The sequence below is a fragment of the Cyprinus carpio genome, chromosome B8, assembly GCF_018340385.1.
Source record: "Cyprinus carpio isolate SPL01 chromosome B8, ASM1834038v1, whole genome shotgun sequence".
NCBI classification, from domain to species: Eukaryota; Metazoa; Chordata; class Actinopteri; order Cypriniformes; family Cyprinidae; genus Cyprinus; species Cyprinus carpio.
The window spans coordinates 11,900,828-11,926,993 of record NC_056604.1 but is presented as its reverse complement, the minus strand read 5'-3'; the positions used below and the strand labels follow the sequence as shown (position 1 = coordinate 11,926,993).

At 39.6% G+C, this 26,166-nt stretch overlaps 1 long non-coding RNA gene across 1 annotated transcript; it reads right to left on the bottom strand.

Moving 5' to 3' along the window:
* Positions 1–17,972: 17,972 nt before the first annotated feature.
* Positions 17,973–25,377, bottom strand: LOC122138237. The gene is made up of 3 exons (XR_006155419.1): positions 24,795–25,377; positions 24,612–24,685; positions 17,973–18,101 (listed from the first exon to the last, which is right to left on the bottom strand). It is a non-coding gene; the product is annotated as an uncharacterized LOC122138237 (long non-coding RNA).
* Positions 25,378–26,166: the final 789 nt, after the last annotated feature.

Here is a 26,166-nt window from a genome sequence, read left to right as displayed (position 1 = left end):
AAAAAAGTGATGCAGGTCACGCAGGGAAAAAGCCCTCCCCGCTACACTAAATAGTGTTTGATCTGGTGGTCCACCTGTCAGTGCCTTCATGAGATGTCAGCATGTTGAAGCAAGTAATTATATTTTGATTAAAGAAAGCAAAAAAACATGTTGCTTTTAAGCAATAGTGATGTTACACACCCAACCAACCAACCACATTACAATAACAACCAAGAACAAATGAGTGGTGATAAAACAAAAAAGCTAGGCTACTAGTAGTTATGTGAAAGCATCAGTGCTGATATTAATCAGATGAGTCAGTTGTTGTTTTGACAAAAGGCATTCAAAACTGTGATGCAATCGATGTGTTTTCATTTCAACAAAGGGTCAGCTGCACTCGACTGAATAAGCCCAATAATGATCAGAGTTGAACTGCAAGTGTAGACAAGCCTCTTGTTATTCCCAGAATCTTTGTCACATCACACAACGCTCCCGAACAGCACACAAGAGAATTCTAGGTTTGTGAGACAGCCGTTTTGAGCTCTTTGATTTGACACAATCCTCTGTCAAAACACAGGCATAACCACACTCACTCTACTTTTATACGCATACTAAATCAGCCAGCTCAATTAACAACTGGCCAAGCTCTCACCCAGCCCATCCATCCGTTCAGCAGCTGTGTTTTTTTTCCTCAACCATCTGTTAGACTATTCACCATATTAAGCGCTTCCCTCGGTGACACTCAGAGGTCAGACACTCAGTCCCTCCTCCTAAAACCTGTTATCTACCAACCTATGATTTCATTTTAATCACATACTGGCCATATCACAGACTTGTTTATTCTTAAAGGTTTAAAATTGACGCAGTGTAATATTGGTTGATTCCTACAGATGTCAATTATGGCAATCAAATCTACAGACAAAAATCACTGCAAAAACAGGACAAAAAGATGTGAACAGAGACTGAATGAAAACAATGCATAAACTAGGACACACACACGCACACAACCTTTTCTGCAGTAGATTACAGTGTGAATACATAATGACTGTAAATCTCTGAGCCTCATTTGGCCTCTCACATCTTTTGGCATTGATTCTGCATCTTTATCACACACTGAAGACCTCACCATCCATCCATCTATCCAGTCTATTAATTCATACATCCATCTTTCACATTTCTCTTACTCTCAGTCTCACTTTGGATACTTGCTTCATCACCAGTTAAAGTTCAAGTAGCATCTGCAAAATCAGCCCTGATTGTTTTTCATTTGGTGGCATTTAGAGAAATAGCTCATCCAAAAATGAATATTTGCTGAAGGTTTACTCAACTTCAGGTTATCCAAGATGCAGTTGAGTTTACATCATCAGAAAAGATTTGGAAAAATTTAGCAGTACATCACTTGCCCATGAATGGATCCTCTGCAGTGAATGGGTGCCGTCAGAATGAGAGTCCAAACAGCTGATAAAAATATCACAATAATCCACAAGTAATCCACACAACTCCAGTCTATAAAATAATGTCTTGTGAAGCTAAAACTAGTCCATAAAATAATGTCTTGTGAAGCTAAAACTAAAAAAGTCATCACAATGTTTTTGGTTTATTGTGATGCTTTTTCAGCTGTCTGGACCCTAATTCTGATGGCACCCATTCACTGCTGGATATTTTTTTGGATGAATGATGTAATTCTTATTTTTTCAAATTTTGTTATGTTGAAGGGGCTGTAAGTTTTGATATTTTTGATATTTGTGACTGTAACTCTTGGAAGGAAGACATGTTGGAAGCAGGACACTAAGGAATATGTAAATGTCTGTTCTAATATTCACAACTCTGGGACTAAAGGTGCTCCATTTTTCAAGCATATATAATCAGATGAGGAAATCCAGCAATAAAAGGCACTGGAGCTGAACGAATAGCAAAAGAACAATAACGGCTTACAATACACCACGGCTCCATTTGGAATCAAGTCACACACTGAGAATGGAGCTAAACCCCAACCATAAATCATCTCCAGGTTTGCAAAAACCCACCAGATAGAGCCCTTCTCAGCAGAGCAGAGCCCAGAGAGTCTAGCAGCAGAGGAGTGCAGAGTGAATGTAGATGTATTCCATGATCTGGTTCCTCACCTGCAAGGTCAGCTAATAGGAGGATGTGGATCTGCAGTGAAACTGAAGCTTGCCAACAACTGCAACTTTATTCTTCCACTTGTACAACACAGAGAGCTGTTCATGAAGGATAGTAACAACAGGGACACATGGTTTTTGGCAGGGACACCCTTGCTAAAACCATATTTCCCAGCAGCAAGGAGCTTTGTTGATGTCCAGTATATTTGGGATTAAATGGTTTTAGGTGTAGAAACATCTGTGATTTTAAAGAGCCATTTCAAGCATATTTAATAGCACAATGCAGCAGTATCCAAAAAGGTTTTGCTAGTTAAAATGCATATTTGTTATTTGAAGCATTATCAGAATTTCACAAAGCTGATTTAGGGGTGTTGTTAGTAGTGAGGAGGGGTGGTTAGTAGTAATACAAAAAAAAAGTATTTTTTGTTTTTTTTTGTTTTCACTGTTGTTTTTAAAGTAAAAAGCAGTAACTACACATTGTGTGTGCATGTACACATTTGAGTCATGAGATCTGTTCTGACAGATGTGTTCAGTTCAAGAATGATCAGATTCAGAGAAAATGGAGTGTAAAATTGATTTCAAATCAATGAAAATTCAATCATAAATCTCTGAAAAACATTCTCAGTTCCTGCAAACTTTTAAACAGTAGTGTATAACAAAACAAAGTATCTTTCTAATGCTTACGACCCACTGAGTATATCCAAAAACTTTTTTCTGCCATTTGACTACAGTACAACACAAACCAATCAAAACCCAAAACCCAGTTAGTGCCAGACAACTGGATCAATCGCGTATCTCTCACCCACAGGACAGCATTTGTTTGTGTGTTTGTGATAAGGATTATCACAAAGCCTCTGGTATGTCCGACCAAACTTTCTGCTCTCCAATAACATCAGCAGGTTATGAGGGAATCTGGAAGGGGAAGTGAAGCAATTCAATTCCATGTCTGCCACAATCCCCTGATAATCAGCCCAAACTAAATCAATTACAGAGAACAAACGCGGGCGATGATTTCCACCACCACCATACCGAGTCTCATCACAGACCTGGAGAGAATGTTCTGCACTGACAGAGAAGGCCATAACAGTTCAGGGCCAATAGATTTACTTATTCATTGATTCAATCACAGCAGCAAAGAGGTGGCAAAAATCTAATTCAATTAAAAATAACAATAATAGCATTTTTTTTTTAATCCATAATTTGATCACATATTTGATAACACTAATGAGGTTTTTTATCTGTGAGGTAGAAGCAGGAAGAGTTAAGAAAAACCAATAAAGCAAAGCTAATGGAATTTGATAATTAGAATTAGGAACCAATCCTAAAAAGATCAAACAAGAATCTTCTAAAAATTCTCTTACAATCAAATGAGATCCTACTGAACAACCTCATATTCCTATTTTAAGTTTCTTTTTATATTGATATATGACAGAAATCCCTTTATAATGGATATTGAACCCATTAGCATTCCCTTATTTTTAATATTACAAGGAGTATGAGGAAAAGTGTGGAGAAAAAGTTAGAAAATATTGTGTTATTATTCTATGATACTTGTCAAATGTACGTCATGTCAAGTTCAAATTAAAATGCAATTTCTTACTAAAGACTGCAGAGTTTTGTGTAATGGGCACTATAGCTTGTATTTTGATATAATCATTTAGTTGCAAATGTACTTCAGTTTTAAAAAGCAATTTATACCTCGTTCATTAAAAACAGTTGAGATCACATTTAGCTAATGTGATGAAGTCTTGGTCTTTAACAGAGAAATTTATTCAGCTAACAATCAGACTAAATTACACCCATAATCAGTATTCTTTCTTTCTTCATGCAGACAGCAGGCGATATTAACTTGCAGCTGAGAAGTTTGCGAGCTTATGGTTATTAGCTACTTGCACAGGAAATTGCTCTCATTAAATAGATGGTCTGACTGTCAAGTTGGGAAATTCTGTAAAATAATTTTCTCTAAATTGGACTGGAGCGTGTATAATTGACTATAAACGACTATTAAAGATATAGCAGATGTTGAGTATGCCAGCCGTATCCATTACTCCTCAAGATGATTGAAAACCCAAACCAATAGCCCACCTATCAGTCTGAGCAATGAACCGGCTGTGGTCTTGGCTGCAGAACCCCATGACTCAAATTCATTTTCACCAAATCTCAGAACCTGTTTTTGAACCAATAGCCCAGCGTACTTTGTTTTTCCAGCAGCAGTTAATAAGAGCATTTTAGTGATTTGTTGTTTGTCCTGAGAGCAATGTTGTTTGTGATATGAGAGTAAAGGTGATGTTTTTTTAGCTGATGTGTTTTATTTTTTCTTTCTTGATAGGAGAGATGATGATATAAGCATCCGCCAAAAAACTTTCACCCAGATACGATAATCAGTGGACAGGGAAGGAAAAAATCCCTTTCTGCTCTTTTGTACTGTAGTGAAGGCTGTATGCATTGACGTGAGGACATCTGGGTGGGGTTTTTATGTTCCCTCTCATGAATATTCACTGTTTGCTTCAGTACTACAGTGCTATGATTTGGCAACTAGTAGTAATATCACATTTTACAAGCTAAAAAAAAAAGAAATTGAAGATGCATTTCCTCTAACAAGCAGTTCATGTAACACAACTAAATACCCAAATTTTGCATTTATTTGCTGTTAATGTAAGTTAATTTAATACAAATAAATAAGCATTATTTGTGATACAACTAAATACCCAAAAATGAAATTTATTACTGATGGAATGTGAAGATGATTTATGTTTTTTTTGAATGTGTTTTATTTTCATCTGAGAATTTGTGGAATTTTTGAAAAGGATTTGATGTAACATAACAATATAATTTGCAATTCCTTCTTAAAATTGCCTATGTAGCAGAGATGCATCTTCACTCAAACTGGATAGTTATTAGATATTTCAATACTGTACAGCCAGAAAGTCCGGAATCAAACTATTTTCATGTGAACAGCTCCTTCTAAAGCTTAATTTTCTTAAAATTAATGTCATATCTAATATTGGTAAATGGTTTTAATTTAAATAAGTTTTCTTGTTTTAGGTTAAGTTGTAGTTACTAATATAATAATTATAAATTATGCATAATTGCATGCAAGTCATATCCAAAAATGGTAAAAATGCAAAAACCCTATATCCTACCACCCTAAACCAGTAAGTAGGCTACATGTAGATATTACTCCGTATTCAAATGTATAATTACAATGTATCAAGGACACCTTAAAATAAAGTGTAACCCAAAAAAAAGTTATTAGGTTAAATGTAAATATTCAGTTGTATGATTATAATGTATGAAGGAATAATTAAAAAAAAAAAAAGTGTGTTCCGTTAACAGTTACAGGGTATAAAATCTTTTGGGCTTCTTATAGACCAATCTAAATACTGACGTAGACGCTCTCAGTTAGAAGATTTTTTGTTTTTTATAGATCTATATAATTACTCATGTATGCTGGTCGGAAAACCCCTATAGAAAGAAGAAAAATTAAACTTTTCTCAAAAGAACCAAGTATTCAACTTAAGACCACACAGTTTTTTGTTTGTTTTTAAATAAGAAAAGGATTCTGTGCTGAACCTAATGTATGTTTTTTGTTTGTTTTTAAATAAGAAAAGGATTCTGTGCTGACAAGGAATAAAATAAAACCAAAAACTGATCCATTATACAGGTGGTCAACAGAAAGTATAGCCTGATCACCTTCTTATAGTTTTTAAGGAATTTTTATTAAAATTAACTGATATTTTGTGGTGATTTGAAAGTATTATATGTATTGTGATTCTGATTAAAGTGATTTCATGCGTGTTAATGTGGTGATCTCCACTTTGGTGGCGGGGTCAACAGAAATGATAGATCTTCCACTTTGGTTGGCGGGAATATCCCCCGTGATGGCACACTGAGGCCATGTCCTCCAGTTTATCCATAACGTCGCCTTCCATGGGCGCGCTGGACAAGAGGAAGCTCTCTACTTCAAACAGTTTTGCAGTTCTGGGTCCTGCGGTGCTTACTAAAATCTCACAGCTCCAGCGAGGACCGCAGCAGGGCGATAGAGAATCAGCGTCTGTGCTGGAGGAGCGCTGGAGACCGCGGGTGCCCTGTGACGCGCTCAAATTAAGAAACCAGCAATGTTACAAGAAAGAAAGAAAAAAGATGACTACATAAAGGGTTTGATTTGCTAAATGAAAAACTCAAGGAAGAGTACAAGTGAGCGACTCTTCTGACAGCGGTGAGCTGCGTCTGCACTGTGTGGAGTGGAAAGTAAAAGCGCAGATCTCCACCCCTCGCGCATTCTTTCACACATTCGCTCGGCGCATCATCACGCTATTGATCCACAGATACGGCTCATTACTGCCTGAGCTATTTCTCACGGCGGTTAACTTCTGAAATACAACCCTCAACGCACACTGTAAAAATAACGAGAGGAAATCAACGCAAAAAATGCTACACTAAAAAACTGTGTATTGGTTAACTGTCAAGTCAAAGTCACATATAGCGTTTTATAAAATACGATTGATTCAAAGCAGCTTCACATGAATAAACGGGAAAATATAAGTGTAAATGTAAAACTAGTTTAAGAAACAAATCCAATTTCAGCTGTAAAGCAGCTTTACAACAGTGTCGTTATTCAGCTCAATTTAGTTCAGTGTTGCTTCAATTCAGTTCAATGCCAATGTTGTAAATGTCATCAGTTACGAAACTCTACAGAAGGAAATAGCGTCATTATTCAGCTCATGTCAGTTCAATGTTAATTCAGTTCGGTTAAATAACAGTGCCGATGCTAGTGTCACCATCCAGCTCAATTCAGTTCAAATTTTGTGCTCATCCGATAACAGGGCAGTTGACTCGAACTAAGTTACCTTACCGTATACACTGAAAAAAAAAAGTGTAGAAACTATTTTCACTCAGAAGTTGCACTGCAAAAAATTGCATTACATTGAATTAAATTTGAAATTTTGAAGCAGAAAGACTAAAAATTGTTTGAATTAGCTCAAACAAACAAACAAACTATTTTCTAGGCTACAGAGGGTTTTGTTGATAAGATTTCAGAGTTATTGTGATGCTGAAAATAAGTGGATCGTTATCAGCAAATATTTTGAAAGGGCTAGAATAATTATAACATAAAATCCATTTACATCTGGTAGATGACAGGAGTCTGAGTTAGAGCTGATAAAAAGCACAGCACGAGACAGCCCACCCAGAGTTGTTCATGCTGCAACTGCATTTCAGCACCACATTATTGGACAGCTCCATCATCCCCTTTCCTGCCATCCAGCAACACTAATTGAAAATAAATCAATAAATAAATATTAAAAATACTAGTAAAAATTCCCACCAAAGTTTCGTAGAATCACAGTTAATCACTTGTCAGATTTAAATACAGCTGCTGCTACCCTGAACCCAAAGGCCCTGCTGACCCATTTCAGGGCTTTTTCCCCACACACCCAACTTCCTCCAAACCACCCAGTGGGTAATTACGGATGTTACTAGTGGAGGGCTGAAGATGACAGCAAGGCCTGTTTGCTGACCGGATGGCATGCCGGAATACTTTCTAGTCCCACTGTTACAGAGATCCATGCTCCAGCGGGGGGCCTGACTGACACAATGGTGTTGCACTGGTTTTGAGGCTTGGTTAGAATGTGTGTGAAAAAGAAAATAGAAATCCTCTCTAACTCTTGAATTACTCTGCTGCTCAGAATGCGTATTTCCTATCAACTGCATCTGTTATTGTTCCTCTTGAGCCGAGAGTGAAAATGGAGAGACACTTCATTCAGAGTCTTTCCTCTTGGTTTGGATCCAATTCCACAGAGGACTTCACAGATTGACATCCAGCCCTGCTTTTCCGTCACACACACCGGCGGATCAGACACAGGCGCCTCTTTTCTCACTGCCTCCGTTAAATTCCATCTCCAAAAATCACTCGGCACAATAAAGCAGAAACCAAATGGAAAACAAGGCACTGTCACTGAACTAGCCATTGCTACGTAATTTCATGGCTTCATGCATGGTGGAAACCATTAGTCAAGTGGCTTTTCTGAACATGACAACATTTATCCATCAGGCCAGCCCACCTGGACACAAAGTAATGGGAGAGTGTGTCATAGATTTGATGCTTTCTCAAGCTTAAAACTCCTGTAGTATCTGTCTAGACATCCGTAGCAGGTCATCCCCGCCATATTTGCTCACAGATCTCTATGCAACCCAATACATCATTTCATCCATCACTTCCTAAATAAATAAAGGCCACATATCCTTTATATGCAACCTCAGGTCATGGGATTCAGTGTAAGGTGGGTATTTTTTACGGATGCACCGAAATGAAAATTCTGGGCAGAAACCGAAACCGAAAATTCTGGATGCACTTGGCAGAAAACTGAAACCAAAACCAAAATGCTTTGTAATGATTATTTATTATTTTATTAAATAATAGAAAATAATTTTGTAAGAATTTTTTATTTAACTCAATAATTTTAATATTAAACTTAAAAAAAAAAAACAAGCCAATAAAATAACCACACATTTACTGAAAGTAACACAATAAACCTGGAAAGAATTTATATTAATATTGGTAACACTTTACAATAAGGTTCATTAGTTAACATTAGTTAACTACTTTGGTTAACATGAACTAAGAATGAACAATAGTTCTTCAGCATTTATTAATCTTAGTAAATGTTAATTTCAGCATTTACTAATGCATTATTAAAACCAACAGTTGTGCTTGTTAACAGTTAATGTACTCGTAATTAACACGAACTAACAGTGAACAACTATTATTATTAAAACTAACATAAAGAGATTAATAAATACTGTAATAAATGTATAGTTCATTGCTCATTCATGTTAGTTAAATAACATTAACTAATGGAACCTTATTGTAAAGTGTTACCTTAATATTTAATATCAATACATTATTTTATTCGCTATGTTTTTTTTTTTTTTTGGACTAATTATCCAAATAATGTATAGGCCTAAGCTGTTATTATACATCCTTGTTGTGTTTGTGGAACAACATTCCGATCAACCAATCAGAATTGAGATAACTTTTCAGGAAATATCTGTTTTAGGCGTAAAATCAGGATTTGGTGCTTCTACAACCTTGTATATCAGCTATCATTTGTCTTACTTGGCAAAATCACGGCGACCCAAACTGCAGAGAGTAGTAGGGATGCAAAATATATATTATTATATGTATGTTTTCGGCTCGTATTTTCAGACATTTTTCTCTTGTTAGAAAATTTAGCATAACCCTGGTTCCATAGACAAAAAAAAAAAAAAACACCAACAGCTTTTTTCTATTGGCTTTTGGATTACTGCAAAACATAACACAAAAATTCTCTCCATACTTACTCTGTATGGTACTCCAGTGAAAACGACAGGTCTTTGCAAAACTATATTCAGAAATGCTGCAGCCTTTTGTTTTTAGCAGTTCATCTGTCTGTTATTTTGCCACAAGCTGATGAAAGCAGCTGTGAGAATGTGGTCTATCTCCACTGCACAGATGATTCCCTCTCTGGATTCCTTCTGGGTTTGGCCACATGTTGCTTTAGTTCAATGAGGTGGATTCTGTCACCGCCTACTCCAATGGATACACAACGGCTTATTTGTTAGTAGTCAAATTGAACTCAGTACTCCTCAGGCAGGAGTCTGTTTAAGAGTTATATCTTCTCTAAAGGTTTTGACAAATGACATTTTCCATTCGAGAAAGAAGCAATGCATTCAGTGTTTCAGCAAAAGCACAATATCAGACAGCTTGTTTGAAGCCAATGGTTTCTAGGTCAAAATTTTTTTCTCAGAGAAACAGATTTCAGTAAGCCTACAAATTGCAATGCAACTTCAGTTTGAAAGGTAAAGTAAGTGTTAAATAAAAGAGTGGTCTGTGAAAGCTTTTAGATGGCAAAGTTATAGCTTTGTAAAGATCATTCATTGTCCACGGTGCTCTGGCTGTCACCCTGTATAGGGATCTAAAAAAAGTTCAATATAAAAGCCAGTGAGAGAGCTAGTTCTCTCACAGACGACAGATATGGTGACACATGCCATAGTAACAAGTAGGTTTGGGGGTCAGGTGATTTGTTCTGTGACAGGAGGGCTGTCTCTTTCTTCAACATTCTTATGTAAAGTCATTTTTCCACAGTTATAATAACTTCCAAACTAAATAAATCTCTGAGCACAACATGGTCGACGTAAGCCCACGTCATTTACTCACACACTTATTATACTTACTCTTTTATTGTTCCAAACCTGCATGACTTTTTTTCTTCTGTGGAACAAAAACAGAGATTTAATAAGTATCCACTTGGGTAAATTCAATGCAAACACAGTAAACTGTGGCTCACTTTAGCACATAATATAGTACCAAACATGTCAGCAAAATTTACATGTAGCTTGATGACAATTTTCCATGTGTGCCAGCCACAACACAAAATGTAAGCATTTTAACAGTAAAATTGTGGTGTCCAGCATCTTGCACTTCACACTCTAGTCAAGTAGATTGTGGAAATGTCCACTTGGCAGGCCTTCTGATATTTTGATAGCAAATATAAAATGTGCAAATGTTGAAATTTTGGAGATAAATTATTTCTTTAAATTTCATTCTGTGAGAAAAACAAAGAATACACTCTAACACACACACAAAAAGGTTTTTGAACTTCACTTTGCATGTTCCTACCTCAAGAGGATGAGTATATTTGCAGGAGCAATCTCTGCTGAACAGTTCTCTAAAGAAAACCTTAAAATGACCTTTGATAACTAAAGAACAAGCCAACACAGTGAAAATGGAAAAGAGGGCTGTCAAAATAATATTTGGGGTCAGAGATGATTGCCCTTTGTACTTGGAAAACCAAAACAAACATTCTGGTTAGAAGTCATATCAAAGCTGCTTGCTTAATTGAAAAAATAATCAACAAATCAATTAACTAATCAGGAAAAGCATTCTCTTTTGATGCCATCAAATCTTTTAATTCCTTAGCTGACTGGTCTAACCAATCACGGTCTTGTTAAACAACCAATGGCCAATCAAAGGCATTTACTTTAGGAGATGGTGTATTATGAAATCCACTCAGATCTGCTCAAAATGGCAAAGTTTTTAGTTTTAATGATTATAACTGAACTGAAGTGATTGACAATGGAGGAGGAAAACTGCAAAAGTAATTGAAATATAAATATACAAATAAAAAAAGAAAGAATATTAAAATGTGTGCATAAATAAATACAAGTGCAATGAGATCTATAAATAGAAAAATAAATAAGACAATAAAACAAATAAGTAAAATATAGATTAAGATTACTTAATCACGGATAATAATATAAAATGATTTTAATAAAATCTTGCTGCTTTAAGATACATAAAAAGGGACAGGTTGAGGTTGGTAAGGTACATTCAGTTATTGCAAAGTAAATACAGGGCCCAATAAGAAAGAATCTGTCAGCTAGGAAGGTGTATTCCATAAATACGAAAAAGGCTGGTGTCCTTTGACATAAGATTCTAGTAGCCAATTTTAAGTCAGAAGGATTCTGTAGAGTTTCGATGAACCTTCTGTGTTCTTTGGTAAGGAAGGTTAAAAGTATGACGGTTTAAAGTGTCAGAGAGTGTAGTTATGCTTCGCTCATAGCACCGGAACAGAATATCACGCCGTTATGACCCAATTTAAACCTCTTCTCTCAGCACACCTATACATATTCATGAACTCACTAATCAGAGACCAACCATATGCATGAGCGAAAGAGGAGATCTTAATTATTCCCAACCGGCTCAAAGAGCACTGAGTGCTCATTAAGGGTTGGGTGCAAAATAAAGAGATGTACGTGTACGACAATGACACAGTGTTGGAACTATGTTTTTCTTTTTTTCCTTTTTTTGTTTTTAATTAGAGGGAGATACCTGGAGAGATAGAGAGAATGCTGAAAAAGCTACTGGGAAACACCAAGGAAAGAAAGGCACAGTGTCATATATTGCATTTTAAATACCCTATTAGTGTAAAAGAAATATTGAAGTACTGAATAAAGATGACATCAATGATTTAAAAATATTCAGAATATTAACCAAAATGTAACATGGAAAACACACACACACACACAAATAAGCCTCATGTTGTGTTCTGGCCATTTTGACCTGGACAGAATTTTCTTTTTCCCGAAAATGTTAGTTTATATTAATGCACTGGATTAAAACTTTACTGATTTTTGCAGGGTTTTTTTAAGGATTTTTCTTCACCTTGTTAAACTTGTGGTGTTCCCAGTCAAAAATGACTAGCCTATAAAAATTGCTTGTAAATCTCTGATTATGCTATATTATTACCAAATACTGTATTTAAACTAAGATTTACAAGCCATTTTTAAAAAGCCAGAAACACCAAATTAAAAAAAAGGATTATCAGTAGAGCACAAGGGTTAACACAAACTGAAGTGAAATGTTAGGTAAGATTTCAAGGCAACCAAGCAGAATTATATTCACTTTCTGTTGCAATGAATTTTCTTTTTCGGTTCCATGCCAAACACACACAAACATTCACAAAATCATAACTTGTTTCCAATTCAATGCCAGCTGCCATTATCTAGCAGATATGTCATCTGCTATAAAAAAGGGCAATGGCAGGAAATAGGAAGGCGAGTTGGAAGCTTTCAAAAATTACCGGTTTCCTCGAAAGCATTATGTGAACTCCTACACAGAGTCAGAAATGTCAGATGTTCCCTCATGTAAACAAACACCCAACCTCCAAAGACTGTAAACACACTGCACCATATGCAAACTGTGGCCTTATTCCAATCTTTCATTAAATCAGTAATGTTTTACATTCTCTTTTGCATTCTAATGTTTTGTATTTCAATGTCATGGAATTACTATTAAATGTCATTTAATTCCTAGTTCCTCTACAAGCCTGCTGCTGTCAACAACGCACTGAGCTGCTATGACAGAGGAATTATCCCACAGACAACAGCGAATGCTAATCCTGTTACTCTAGGATACCAACCGATGCTAATATGGTTTGATGTAAACGCAGCGTCAACTCCATCCCACAAAATACATCAAAAAAGATTCATGAAAAAGTATGAAGCAATTTAAAAGACAATATTTTGTTATTGATTTACAAAAGAACATTTTTTGGATCACTTTTAAATTCATGTGTGGAACAAAAGAATAATCCTGTAAATACAATTCAATTTAAGGCCACAGGGTATTGATAATTCATTGAGAGAGGCTGGAGAATTATATCTTATCAAAGCTGTATAGAAATGTTTGGTTTCAGCTCCACAAAAAAAAAAAACCTCCCCACAAATGTTGGAATGACTAGTACAAACTAACACAGGGCTAGTTGTGATATAAATGCAAGTGGAAATTTTAAACCATGTGTATGACAAAATTTCATTTTTTCATTTGTTTACTCATATAAAAACTGCAAAAAAAATTAATTAAAATAATAATAATAATAATAATGCACAAAAAAAAATCATTATGCATTACTGTTCTAATTTTGGGGTCTAAACTATGTTTATGAATGCCTAGAATGAAAACATTAAATGTAGCTATTTGTAAAACCATGAGAAGCAATAAACTACATCAAGCACACACTGTTCCTTTTGAGGGATGAATTACACTCTTCTTATAATAGACTGAAAGGTCAGATACATATATATGTCCATATCCAAACCTCGATGACAGTGTGGACAAGGATGTGAGATCTGATTTCAAGTGAGCATCATATCATAAAAACCTCAGGCGCACACACACAGTCCAGTATATGAGCATATAGTATTATGATTTCACATGACTTCATACGAGTAAACATCACTGTACATCCATGCACATGTGCCTAGGGACATCATTAGAGGAAACAACTGAGCGAATGAGTGTGTGTATCCATACACCTCACAGAGGTGTGAACTAAAGAGTTCAACTAAAAAAGCTCTACTAACTTCAGATCCGGTTCCATCCAATCAGGTGATGAGTAGCTATAACCTCAGGGAGGCTGAGCAGCTCCAAAAACTGCAGCGGGGAAGATAAAACAGGAATTTGTCTAGTTCACCGACTGTATCATCTTCACTGCAACCAAAAAGAATTGGAATCGGTTAAACGGCATTAGGCACTGCCAAATCCTTTCCTTTACCCCCTAAGGAAATTCACAGCAGTGATCAATAGCGATCGAGTGGCGGGTCAGGTATATAACAGGCATTAGCTGAATATGATAGATGAATCTGAAGATGAAAGTACCGTTTCACTGCTCTTATTATGGGGGGGGGGGGGGTTTGTATGATTCTTGCCTGTTCTCCAGCTCAATCGATGCCATCACAGACATTACTCATTTTCTGACCCTACTGACTGCTCCACTGACAGGGCACCAATAATAAAAAGCCCTCCAGGGAACTGACCGCTAAATAACGACTTATCTTGACATCAATATCCGAACTGAACACGTTTTAATCAGAGGTCCACAAAATGGAAAATGCATGGGTGTTTCAGCAAGGGTATAATGACAGAGGTAAATAGAGTACGGGTTGCTGCAGGATGTTGTTTCTGAGAAATTATTCTTTTGCTTTTGCTCTGCAGTCGATAACCCATGTTAAACAAACTCACACATTACTCATAATGTAGACAGTGCAAAGATGCCCTCTGGTGTGGCACAGAATTCAAACTAACATCATAAGTGTTAGTGTAAAGGATGTAACAGAGTTAAAAGTTGTTGACTTTGCGTCTTCAGTTATCAAATACCTACAAAACTACCTCAAAAAAATAGAGTAGGTTAAATGTGTCACTGTCTAGGACTGAGAGATGCCCTTTAGAAACTTTTTTTTCTATTCATCAAACAATTAAGCAGCACAACTGTCTTCAACATTGATAATAATATTTTTTCCTTAAGCACCAAATCAGCCAATTAGAATGATTTCTGAAAAGATCATGTGACGCTGATCAAATCAATGCAGCCTTGGTGAGCATAAGATATGTCTTTCAAAAACATTTTAAAAGTCTGTTGGCACTTTATATTAAGTGGCCTTACCTACTATGTACTTACATCAAAAAAGCACAATGTACTTATTGTGTTTATATTGGATTTCAAAACACTTTTGCTGCTATTGTGGTGGGATACGGGTTAGGGACAGGTTTGGTGGTATGGGTAGGTTTAAGGGTGGGTTAAGATGTAAGAGATGGGTCAACAGTGTAATTGTAAATGTAATTACAGAAATTTATTACAGATGTAATTACATCCAAGTATTTTTTTTTATTTATTTAAGTTGTATGTAAAATTTTTTTTGTAAATAATTGGTTTGTTGTAAATGATTATTTTTTTTGTTGTGTTGTTAGTTAGTTGTTGAGGCTTATTATTAAGTGGTGGGGAAAGTCTTACCCACCACAATCTTTTGACTGGTAGTGTATATGCTGGTGAATTGCCAAGATATAAAACATTGTCTTTTGTTTTGGCTACAGATTAGACATGAATTATTCAAACATGCATTTTTGCTTAACCGGTATCTGTGGGGTAAAGCCTGCCAGATCCTTCAGGGTAAGTGGCTCCATTAGTGAGCTTTGCATTCAAATTCAGGAAATGTTAAATATTATAAAATATTGAAAAATATTAAATCTTTTCAGGCTGATTTATAAAAATCTGAATAATGCTCGGTAAAATAAGACTGTACATGAATGAGAATGTACATGTAGCATAGACTTATCCAAGGTGGTTTACAAGTGATAAATAATAGTGGCTGAGGCAAGTAAAAGCATGTCATTTATAATAGTTTTATTGTCATATAGTTTCTCTCTAGCTGAAAGGCAAAACATAAACAAAAAATATTCTACATTGATTTATTGTAAAATTATCTTTTCAGCATTACATTGCTTCATATGGTTAAGTACTTCTTTCATTTTCATGAATAACACTTTCTGAGCTTCCATTCACAAATTGTCCAAAAAGCTGTGCAGTTTCATAAGGCTGGGAATGACTGTGCCGTCAATACAAGAAACATCAGTGACAATCACCAAAGACGGCACATTTCAATGCCACACTATGAATGCTGCTTCTGTAACATTTGAACTTGTCTTACCTCAATAGCATTCATGGCCTGATATGCTAATGACTGACATTCACTGCAGTTCACCAGGGTTAAGAAGATATAAAGATAGAGCTTGCTGATGGGTTTTAAGCACAACATTCTGTGGAAGCAGTTTAATTACCAATTGCTCATAACTAATCATAATCACTTCAGTCCAAACAAACAAACTAACCCTCAATTAGCTGTTCCGGGACACAATTACCATGACTGCCTACCTAAGAATTACAAATGCAGAGTAATGTTTTTTGCCATTGTATGCAGCACGTCATTCATCAATCAGATAGGTTTGGTTTCTAGGTTTATATGATAACATGGATTAGAGGGGATAAACTAAATAAATAAATCAATCAATAAATGATATATGCGTGTGCATTTATATGCTGCAACTGGAAAATTAATCTCCGGGTCACAAACTGTCTGGGACATTGACATTAGTAAATGGTAGTGATACGACCTGAGCAAAGCTAAAAAATGGTATTAGATTGTATGCACCAAAGGGCCAAGTATGGCAAAGGGCAGCGGTAAAGCAGGTGAACAGCATATATGATAATGGCTGTTTACTTTAATGATAGCAGTGCCCTGCACTGCCCAGACAAAGCCCTTCACTTAATACCCATCAGCAATTATGCTAAATTGCTCTATTCTCCACATCAGCCGCTGTCCATAAAGAGGATGGGCTGCTGTTTCCCAAAGACCTGCTGTAGAGGAGGTGAGGGAAGTCTGGGCACCAAGCCCAAACTCAAACAAAGCCATTAGCACATACAAAAGAGTTACACATGCCTTGAAAGAAACCAACACTAATGGATACCAAAAGAGTAGCAAACCATTTTCTATTAACTTCTCCCATTATCTATATTAAGCCAGAAAAAAGTCAAACAAAAGAATGAAATTATCACTGATGTCTTCTTAATTACTTCCCCTGTTTGTGACTAATTACTCTGGACATAGCCTCAACCTCCACACCAATTTATAATATAATATAATATAATATAATATAATATAATATAATATAATATAATATAATATAATATAATATAATATAATATAATATACATTGCAGACTTGAAGGTACAGAGCTTCTATTGACCAAGTATTTAAAAATAGGATAAAGTAATATTTTGTCAATATGTTCTCTTAATGAAAATGTATAGGTAGCAGGGGATCATAGTCTAGGGACAATGAACTGTATTAGCTACAGTGGATATTTTTTTTTTATTAATGAGTTTTTTTAGCTAGTGTTCATAGTCTAGATATTTTCCTTCTTATTTTTTTTTGTAAGTGAGTTTATGCTTAAAATGAAGTGACTTCATGCTTAATACTCATGATGGGCTCAGAAAAAGCAACTTAATTCAAAAGGAAAACAAGTCTCATAACCTGACAGATAATTGTTCTTGTTTTAAGCATAAACTCACTTTATTTTGGTGAATGTTTAAGGTACATTTACACAACATGCGAATGTAAAACAATTTAAGGATGTTTAGTTGTATTGTGAAACAAAAATACAGTTGAAGATTTCTTGCAATGCATGCAACATTTAATGCAATGAATTTAAGGCTTAAGACTAATTTATGATTTTTTTTAAGGCCTTAATCAGTGTAAGACTTTTTATGACCTTATACTTTTTAAGACCCACAGAAACCCTGAAAATGTAACTGATAAAATATATACAGTCCTACAATTAAATATGTGTGATATACTTGTTATTTGCAAAAAAAAAAAAAAATAGGTCAGAATAAACAGTTGCTTCTATATGGGCATCAACCAGCATGGGATAGGTCATGCTAAACCAGCCAAACCTTGACCCATTTATCCCAGCTTTATCATCATCTCTGAATTTCTCTGAATTTCCTGGTGTGGGTTTGATGAAGAAAGGCGTACGAGTTCGCTCACCTCCTGCAAGGTGAGAGAAAATCACCCGGCGCTGGGCAAGGCTTTGAGGAAACAATGCTGCAATCACACCAAAGAGAGCTGCAACAGAGGTCAAAGGTCAGAACAGATGATGAGATACAACAGACCGTTGACATGAGAGAGCAATAAATTCCTTTGAAAAACACTGTTGAAGACCTTGATATGATCAAGAGCAAGATTGAAAAAAATTGTTGCGTTTTTCTTTTTTGGCGACAACTAAGTAAGAAGGAGGCATATAAATACAGTTGCACCAAAAAGTATTTGACTTGAATGGTAATGCGTTATATATCAAAATATCAAACCATATTTCAAAGAAACATAGCACAAACATACATTTCAAGCAAAACATTTAAGAAGTTAGTTTTAAATCATACAAAATAAATATGTTGTCCAAAAAGTTATTCTGGATTAAATTCACACTACACATTTTCATACTTTATAGAATGTACTTTTTTAACGGTTGCAAAGTAATGACTTATTCAAAAGAAGGGAGCCGTCACTGATGAAAAGTGAAGTTACTTCTAAGAAAAGGTCATAATTTTTTAGCAGGTGCCATTTGGTTTGATATTTCACAACTAGCACAATGACATTCATTCATTTTTTGTGTGACTTACGTGTCCAAATAGGGCTGGGCGATATATCTAACGATATAATCATAAAGCCGGTTCCCTGATTAGCGCTAAATCGCCATCACCTGCTTTCAAATGGACCGGCATTTAATAGACAGAGCCGTAGATCACTGACAAGCTACGCAATATCGGGTTCATTATCGCAGATGTATCGCCTTCGATAATGAACGCGAATGATGGCGATTTAGCGCTAATCAGGGAACCGGCTTTACTGACTAGATGCGCATGATTATATCGTTAGATATATCGCCCAGCCCTATGTCCAAACACTTTTTTTGGGGACACAATATATCTACTGAGAAGACTGAAAATATAGGCCAGCCCTATGTCCAAAAAATTTTTTTGGGTAGGGAATGTGTTGCTGCGGTGACGTCACCGTATGGGAACACCTTCGGTGTGACGAATGTCTGAAGCCCTATACCATCTCGCCAATCCTATTGGCCAAATAGCGCTTGGCACCGCCCTACGCATGCGTACGCATCGTATACCCGGGCGCCGCGCGCTATTTCGCTCAGATTTCATGAACTGAAGAGAAGAACGCTATCAGGTATGGAACGGCCGGGACCGCAGCATCTCGTTCCCTATTCAGGGAACTGTGGTTACATACGTAACCGAGATGTTCCCTTTCATAGGTCACTTCGATGCTGCGGTGACGTCACCGTATGGGAATCCTATACCATAACGCCTGACGTACCTGATAGCTGGGATCCAAGGAAGCATCTGCTCAAGCGGAGAGAACCCGGGAGCCAGGAGCCGTCCTTACATCCAGACTGTAAAACTTGATGATAAAAGTGCTCGGTGAGGACCATCCTGCCGCAGCACAGATATCAGCCATAGAAGATCCACTGAGGGCCGCCTGAGAGGAAGCGACTGCTCTAGTGGAATGAGCTTTGACTCCTAGAGGCGAGGCGAGACCGCGCGCCTCATAGGCTAAAGATATTGCCTCCACCAACCAATGGGACATGCGTTGCTTTGTGACAGCATGGCCTCTATTCTTGTGTCCAAAACAGAAAAACAGCTGGTCGGACTCACGCCATGAGGCTGATCGATCGACATAAGTCTTAAGCGCTCTGACAGGGCAAAGACTTAGATCTTCTGATCCTGTCCCAGCAGGGGGTAAAGCCTCCAGGACCGTCTGCTGAAAATGAAAGGGGTTCGAAGCGACTTTAGGGACATAATTAGGCCTCGGTCGCAGCAATACCTTCACAAAGCCTGGTGCAAAATCCATGCACGACGGCGAAACAGAAAGAGCCTGTAAATCCCCAACTCTCTTGAGGGAGGATAAGGCCATAAGAAGAACTGTCTTCAAGGTCAGGATTTTATCCGGTACGGTTTCCAAGGGCTCAAACGGATGTCCAGATAGACCTTGCAGTACAATAGATAAATCCCATGAGGGAACTCGCACAGGGCGGAAAGGCCTCAGCCGTCGCGCACCTTGTAAAAAGCGAGAGACCAGCGGATGACGGCCCACTGAAGCACCATCCATATATACGTGGTTAGCTGAAATGGCTGCCACATAAACTTTCAAAGTTGCTGGCGTTACTCCATCAGAGAAACGGTCTTGAAGGAACTCCAGTACTGAAGCCACTGGGCAGTAAACTGGGTCTATACTACGAAAACCACACCAGGTCGTAAACAGCTTCCATTTGAAAGCATATAAGCGTCTCGTAGATGCTGCTCTGGAATTCATAATAGTCTCGGAGGTTACAGCAGAAAGACCGGGACATATTAACTCACTCCGCTCAGAGGCCACGCCCACAGTTTCCACAGATCTGGCCTCGGGTGCCAAATCATCCCTCGTGCTTGCGATAGTAAGTCCTGTCTGAGGGGAATCTCCCATGGAGAGCCCACTATTAGACTGACCAGTTCCGCAAACCACGGCTGTGTGGGCCACCACGGAGCCACCAGCAGCAGCTGCTGCTCCACTCTGTCCAGCCGTATCCTGGACAACACCGCTGGAATTAAACGAATTGGAGGAAAAGCATACAAGCTGGTCCTGGGCCAATCGTGAGCTAACGCATCCAAGCCTAGGGGCGATGGAGGGCATAGGGAGAACCACAGCGGGCAATGCGTAGTCGTGCTCGACGCGAATAAGTCCACTCTCGCCTCTCGGAATATCTGCCATAAAAGGCTCACCGTCTGTGGGTGTAATCTCCATTCCCCCTGCTCCAGAGTCTGTCTGGATAGCAGATCCGCTCCGACGTTCAAACGTCCGGGGACATGAACTGCTCGGATCGATAGAAATCTGTTCCGAGACCAAAGAAGAATACTCCTCGCCAGCCTGCACAGGGGGCGAGAGCGTAACCCTCCTTGATGATTCAGGTATGACACAACCGCCATGTTGTCTGACCTGAGTAGTACATGACGGCCGGTCAGCAGATTCAAGAAATACTGGAGAGCTAGAAAAACTGCCAGTAGTTCCAACCTGTTTATGTGCCAACCGCGTTGTGTCGCTGTCCACACTCCATGAGCTGGGCGCCCTTGACAAACAGCTCCCCAACCGGTCAAAGACGCGTCCGTCGTGACAGTCTCTCGGGAAGCACAAATCCCCAGCCGAACTCCGGCTAGAAGGAACTCGGTTGACATCCACTGTTTTATTGACATAACACACCTCCGTGTCACCGAAATCGTACGATGCGGAAAACAAAGGGGTGAAATGTTCTGACTTTTCGTCCACCACTGAAAAGGGCGCATGTGAAGTAAGCCCAGACGAATTACAGGGGATGCCGCTGCCATCAGACCTAACAGCCTGAGACACAAACTCACCGTCACTGTGCGGCCTACTTTGTAGTGACGCACGCATGACGTGAGAGACTGAACGCGCGGGAGAGATAGTCTGGCTGTCATCGCGCGAGAGTCCAAATCTATTCCCAGAAAGGTTATCCGTTGAGAGGGGATTAAAACACTCTTCTGGAAATTCGTGCATAAGCCCAGGCTTCTTAAATGATCCAGCACTAAATCTCGGTGGTGAGAGAGTGCTTGAGTCTGTGATTGAGCTAGCACCAGCCAATCGTCCAAGTAATTCAACACACGAACGCCCTGGAGCCGCAACGGGGCCAGAGCTGCGTCCATGCATTTTGAAAAAGTTCGGGGAGCCAGGGCTAAGCCGAACGGAAGAACACGGTATTGATACGCTTTGCCCTCTAAAGCGAATCTGAGGAACTTCCTGTGTCTCTTGATGATCTGAATATGAAAATATGCATCCTTCAGATCGATCGTGACAAACCAAGTGTTTGGTTGAATCTGAGACAAAATGGACTTTACCGTTAACATCTTGAATTTGCTCGTCCTGAGTGCAAGATTCAAACGGCGTAGATCCAATATGGGTCACAAACCGCCCCCTTTTTTTGGTACAACAAAATAGCGGCTGTAAAAACCTGACTCCATCTGAGAGGGGTGTACTTCTTCTATAGCCCCTTTCTTCAGCAGAGCTGTCATTTCTTGCCGCAGCACCGCGACTTCCTCTGGTTTCACAACCGTGGGAAGAATTCCGCGGAAAGGAGGCGGGCCTTTTCGAAAATGAATGGTGCATCCGAGACGAATCGTGCGTAACACCCATTGCGAAATGCCGGGCAAGCGTTCCCACGCGGCCCGAAATAGCGTCAGTGGTTTCAAGGTTTCCGCCTTTTTCAGCGTTTTCATACGCGTTAACATGCCCGAATACGGAAAGCTCGCGGCGTCCGTAAGCCGGGGAAGCGCGTGCGTCAAATCCGTTGCATCTCGTTGTGTATAATCCTGAAGCGTGTCCACGGCAGGAATTAATCCAACAAGATGAACATCGGGCTCTGCCGCTAGAGAAAAAGCGGCGGCTGTATGAGCCGTCATAAACGGGCCGTCTTTGCCAGACCCTTGTAGCGTTCCTCGGATTCTGAAGGCTGAATCGCGCAGAGTGTCTGAGGAAACGCCTGACATGGTTACTCGATCCAATGCTGCTCGAAGCGCCTTTTGCGGCGAGACAGTCAATGTTAGAGCGTGGTGGGTTGGGGTTGGAGTGTTGGATGCGCGAAAACGGTCCAATAGCGCTCTCTAGCGGAGGGCACAGTCCCTGGCAAGCAGCAGCGAGAATATCAGGAGCTGCTATTAGGAGCCCGAGAGCGAGAGGCATTAGCCGTAGAACTCAGGTCTAATCTTTTCCGCTGTCGCTGGCGAGCTGGTGGAAAAGCCTTAGGACCCCAGTCCTTACGAGGGGGCGCCATAGGCGAGGGCTCTTCCCGTGAGGCAGCCCGTTGGCGGTTTGAAGAGGTTGAACGAGACCGCGCGGGGCGCCTGCCGCCGTTCAGTCTCTCTGGGTCTGCGTGGAATCAGCTGGCGGAAAGCGGCTGATTGCTGTTTCGCTGCCCTAAATTTATCCACCACCGACGTAACTGCCTCTCCAAACAAACCGTCCTTAGAAATGGGCGCGTCCATGAGAAAAGATTTATCCTTTTCTTTGATATCGGTGAGATTCAGCCAAAGGTGGCGCTCGACCGTAATCAAACCAGCCATGGAACGGCCCACTGCCCGAGCAGTATGTTTGGTAGCGCGTAGCGCCAAATCCGTTGCTCGACGCAGCTCTTTCACAGCCTCGGGGTGTGATGCCCTCCCCCTCGTCGAGATCCTTTAAAAGCTCCGCTTGGTAGGCCTGGAGGACCGCCATAGAGTGGAGCGATGCGGCCGCCTGGCCAGCAGCCATGTAAGATTTCCCGACGAGGCTAGACGTGACTCGACACGCCTTCGAAGGAAGGAGGGGGCGAGACTTCCATGCCGTGGCCGAATTAGGCGCCAGATGTTCGGCGAGAGTCTCCTCAACCGGAGGCATCGCTGTATAGCCACGGTTCGCCATATCTGAAATGGTGGCGAAATCCGCAGCCGCAGCGTTCGTGATGCGCGCCGAGAGGGCTGCTTCCAGGACCTCGAAACCTCCTGGTGGAGGTCCGGGAAAAAAAGGCAGGGGCCTACGGGGCTGCGCAGGAGCACGACTAGTTAAAAAACGGTCGTCCAGCTTAGATGAAGGTTGGGCCTCGGCCTTCTCAACCTCCCAGTCCAGTCCCAGCTTACCCACCGCACGAGAGACCACATCCAACAGCTCGCTGTAGGAGGGAGAGACGCGCTTCTCCTGTCCGCTAGGAGGGAGAGGGCTGTCCGTATCTGCCACGAAGTCCTCAGACTCCGAAGCCGCGGTGGATAAGACGTCGTCGTCGAACTGCCCACAACCGAAGGAGATAGCATCGTATGCCTCCGGGGTGGGCTGTAAAACCCCGTCCGAGAACACAACGGGTTCGACGAAGGTGGCATCCTGCACTCGGTAGGGGAGGAGAGCGAGCGATGTGGAGAAAACTCCAGCGCCGCGCTGTCGTCGTAAGTGAGGTCGCACATGTCTCCCCAAGCCATCGCCTCGTGCGGTGCCTCGGCAGCCGCAGAAGCGACACGGCGGGGGTTAGACGCGGGGGCGACCTTGGAAAACACACTTCTACCCTCGAGCGCAGTACTTTAAGTCGCAGGCCATCACAGTGGGGACAAGAGGAAAGGCCACTAAGCGCAGACTGCGCGTGATGTAATCCCAAACAGACTACGCACCTTTCGTGAGTGTCTACCTTAGTGATGAACCTGGTACACGGTTCCTTGCACTTTCGAAAGCTCATCGCGTCCGCGAAGAGGAGTTAACACTGCTCGAGAAAACCGCTATGAACGCGAGATGATTCCAGGGCACAGATGATTCTCTTTCCTGAAGGAAATGAAATCTGAGCGAAATAGCGCGCGGCGCCCGGGTATACGATGCGTACGCATGCGTAGGGCGGTGCCAAGCGCTATTTGGCCAATAGGATTGGCGAGATGGTATAGGGCTTCAGACATTCGTCACACCGAAGGTGTTCCCATACGGTGACGTCACCGCAGCATCGAAGTGACCTATGAAAGGGAACTCCACCCTTCACTGTTAACGGAACAGACTGAATGTACTCACACTGATCCAATAAGAAAGTCTGCAAATTAGATGTGGCTGTACAATCACATTAAAGGAAGGAAGTCAAAGATAAGCTGCAAGATGAAATACACATTTCTTAACTGGGACAGTACACAGGTCAGTTTTATGTGAAGTGAACAATGGGCAATCTCAAATTTACTGCTGAAAACTAATTATGCTTACCATGTGTCAAATATGACATATGCCATTATCACAGTTCCAATCAAAAACCAATAAAATGAAAAAATAAAATAAAAAATGAAATAATGGCTGCAATGAAGATTAAAGCTGGTCTTAAATTCAATGAGAGTCCCTGGCCTCAGGATTTTTTTGTGCTGTTACTGCTCTAGGTTTCTTTCTACTCCAACATAAGATTAACAGCCCTCCCCAGTGTCAGTTTGCTACCCATTAGTTCATGAGCCTTCTATGGTAGCAGTTTGCTAATCAATGGTCAAACAAGCTATTGGTTAACATAATACCATTATTACACACTTTTCTTGAGATAACAACTAGATGGCACTTGCTGGATTAAACATGCAACAACAAAATGAGGTCACAACAGCATACTGCTAGTAGTCTACACTTCATACTGTCCAGTATGCAATACAGTACTACTCCATTCCCACAAAAGCCATTATTTTGTGGAGGAATTAACTTGAAAATGCTATAGGTCTGTTACAATTAGTAATCATTATATTAGATAATTTGGGTAGGGTGATTAAATTTTGACTAAAATGTTAGTGACGTTAGGTAAATAGCCTACATAAATGTTGCAAATGTTCTCTGTGAATAAAAACTTAATTAAATATACTAATGAGTTTTCTTGCTGCTTCTATGCACATCAATTCCCATTAAAACCCAAAGAAGGAGAACCAGGGCTTTTTAATATTTGGCTAGGCTTTAAAAATTCAATTTTAGATTAGATAAGATGTAAACCACCATTAACCTACAATTAAAAGAGATCAGATCTGAACTATATTTTAATGCTTGTTTCAGATCTGTCCAAATCGAGGCTTTTTTGTGACGCTCTTATTTATATTCGACACCACATACAAAATGAAGTAGCTAAATAAGTGAATTTTAGCAGATGGTGAAGATGTTGGACGTTACTTCATTCATTATACAGCTTTCACAAACGCTAATCAAACATTCCATATTCTGTGTGTGTGTGTGTGTGTGTGTGTGTGTGTGTGTGTGTGTGTGTGTGTGTGTGTGTGTGTGTGTGTGTGTGTGTGTGTGTGTGTTTGAAGACAAACTGAAGAGCGCAGAGGAGCGGTTACAAAGTAAACAAGATCAATCATGTTGCATATGCAAAACGACAAAACCCAGGGATCATATTTATCAAATACCTTTACAGCACACTGCTGTGTCTGAGTAATATAATCCATCCATTACTTCACACGTCAGGTTTGGCCAATAAACGACACATAATAAGTTAATGGACTATTTTGATAAAAATGCAAATGCACATGCCGTGGACAACCTGCGTGAAAATGCGTTACTTCAAGGTGCGACACCGTAAAATCGCGAGATTTCTAGACGTCCATACGATGCA